A 3,212-nucleotide genomic window follows, 5' to 3' on the forward strand; every position below is an offset into this window, starting at 1 on the left:
CTCATTTGTTACATTCGGGCCTATAGGGCCTCGAACCTCTGACCAGTCTTACATGGTCCGCAACAACTCAGGAATACATAACTATCACATCTAACAATGGCTATACTCAGTGACCCCCATGGAGACATTAAACCCGAGAAAGGGCGATGGGAGATTAGAAAACAAGGAAGACACAAAACACAAAATGAAAATAGTAAAGTTAGGACCAGGTGGAACACAGCACTCTGATGGGGACATCTTTGCTAATACAAGATGTCATTTGATTCCTTGACTGCTGCTTCCATGAGTATTGATGGTAGATCCAAGAAAAATGAAGTCTTTGACAATTTCAATATTTTCTCCATCTATCTTGATGTTTTTTATTGGTCCAGTGGTGAGGATTTTTGTTTTCTTTACATTGAGATGCAATCCATACTGAAGGCTGTGTTCTTTGATCTTTCTTTAGTAAGTATTTTAAGTCCTCTTCATTTTCAGCAAGGAAAGTTGAATCATCTACATATCTCAGGTTGTTAATGAGTCTTCCTCCAATCCTCATGCCATGTTTTTCTTCATATTATCCAGTTTCTCAGAATATTTGCTCAGCCTACAGGTTGAATAAGTATGGTGAAATAATACAACCCTGTCACATAACCTTCCCTAATTTTTATCCATTTGGTGTTTCCTTGTTCTATTTGAATGGCTCCCTTTGGTCTATGTATAAATTCCTCATGAGCACAAAGTGATCCTGCATAAGATTTCTGATGAGTGGCTGGTAAGTTTGAACTGCCCTTGTACTGCTCACCTTGTAGTTCAAAACAACCTTGCAGACCAATGCACTAGCCTGCAGTGCCACACCAGGATACACATATTTACTATATATGTATAGATAAGCACTAGACCTCAAGGTCAATTTGAACCACAAGGTTGGCAGTTCAAACTCACCAACAGTTTCTTGGAAACCCTATACAGGGTCATATATGAGTTGAAACCAACTTGACAGCACTTATCAACAACAATATTCGTATATATACATATATATATATCCTACTCTTTCTCCCATACCCAATCAGATCCTGTGTATCTGCCCATATATCTACACACAGAATACTGTTGTTCCAAGGTTGTGTGTTATTATTGATTTTGGGTTTCCAAGATGCAGCTGGTGAGCTTGAAATGCTGACCTTGCAGTTCAAATAGCTTTGCAGTCTGGCACATTAAACCACAGTGCCACATCAGGACTCCAAGATTGTGAATATATCATTATTTACCTCTATCCCCCTTAGCCTATGTTTACCTCCCTGTGTCTTCACCTACCTTCTTTATTCTTCTGCCAGCCTTTCTCTTCCTGTATTTTGCCCTCCCCCTTCTATACACCCTTTCCTGGAACCTGAGCTAACATGTTTTTACCCTCTAGCCAGTGAATTAATCTCCCTTCTCTTCCATCCCTGGCGACGATCAAAAAAAAAAAAAAAAAAAAAAAAATGATTCCTTTAGCATGAAAAACTTTTATTGAATTTTTACAATAGTGGTCTCATACACTATTTGTCCTTTTTTGATGGATTTATTTCACTCAGCATAATTTCCTCCAGGTTCATCCATGATATGAGGTGTTTGGCAGATTTATTGTTATTCTTCAAATTTGCATTGCATTCCATTGTGTGTATGTACCAAAGTTGGTTTATCTATTCCTCCAGCACTTAGGCTGTCTCCATCTTTTTGCCATTGTGAATAATGTTGTGATCAACATTGGTGTGCATATACCTACTTGTATCCTGGAACTTATTTCATGTGGATATATTCAAAGTAGAAGGATTGTTGGGTATACAGTATTTCTATTTTCAACTTTCTGAGAAAGCACTACTCTGTATTCTACAGTGATTGAACCATTTTACAGTTTCACTAGCAATGTAGGAGGGTCACAGTCTCTCTACAGCCTCTCCAGCATTTATTGTTTTCTTTTTTATGAACTTTGCTGTTTAATGCTGGTGTGAGATTATATCTCATTTTTGTTTTGATTTACATATGTCTTATAGCTAATGATTGTGAACATTTATTCATGTGTTTGTTGGCTGCCTGATTGTCTTCTTTGGTGAAATGTCTGTTTGTGTCCTGTGCCCACTTTTTAATTGGGTTGTTTGACTTTTCCTTGTAAAATTGTTATAGTTTTCTATAAATTTTAGAGATTAGTCCCTTGTCTGATATATCATTGCAAAAAAATTTTTTTTGCCCCATCTGCTGGCTCCCTTTTTACCCTTTTGACAAACTTTTGATGAATTTAAGTGTCTAAATTTTAAGGAGGACCCAATCATCTATTTTGTCTTCTGCCGTTTCTGTGATTTTAGTAATGTTTGATAGTAGATTTATGTCATTTACTAGAGCCCATACATTTGGTCTTACTTTTTCATTGTTGATCTTTATGGTTCTAGGTTTTACATTTAGGTCTTTAATCCACGGTGAGTTTGTTTTTGTTTATGGTGTGAGATACGGTTCTTATTTCATTCTTCTACAAATGGATATCCAACTTTGCCAATATCATTTGTTGAAGAGATTACGTCTTCTCCATTTAATGTGCTTTGGCTTCTTGTCAAAGATCAGCTGACTCTTTGGATGGATTTGTTTTTGAATTTTTAATTCTGCTCAATTGATCTATGTATCTTTCATTTTACCAGTACCAGGATTTTTTATTTCTATGACCGTGTAGTAAATTTTGAGATTAGAAAGTGAGAGGCCTCCAACTTTTTTCTTCTTCTTAAGCAAGTGATATGTTTTCTGTCTTTTAAAGAATGGTGTTGGAATCTGGATTGGGATTTCATTACTTCTATAGGTTGCTTTTGATAGTGTTGACATTTTCACACTGTTAATTCTTCCTTTACAAAAGCAGTGTATATTCTTCCTTTTTTGTACATTTCTTTAGGTTTCTTATAGTAGCATTTTGTAGTTTTCTTTGTATAAGTCTTTTGTTTCTCTGGTGATATTTATTCCTAAGTATTTCATCTTTTGGGTAACTATTGTCAATGGTATTTTTTCCTTAATTTCCTTTTAAGATGTGTCTTAATAATGTATAGGAATCCAATTGGTTTTTGTATAATGGTCTTGTGCCATGCAACCTTGCCAAATCTTTCAATAGTTCCAATAATTTTCTTGCTGAGTTTTTGTAACTTTCTGTATATAAGATCATGTCATCAACAAATGGAGAGTTTCATTTCTTCTTTGACCAATTTTGATGTCTTTAA

This window comes from Chrysochloris asiatica, unplaced genomic scaffold, assembly GCF_000296735.1.
Source record: "Chrysochloris asiatica unplaced genomic scaffold, ChrAsi1.0 scaffold00038, whole genome shotgun sequence".
Taxonomy (NCBI): domain Eukaryota; kingdom Metazoa; phylum Chordata; class Mammalia; order Afrosoricida; family Chrysochloridae; genus Chrysochloris; species Chrysochloris asiatica.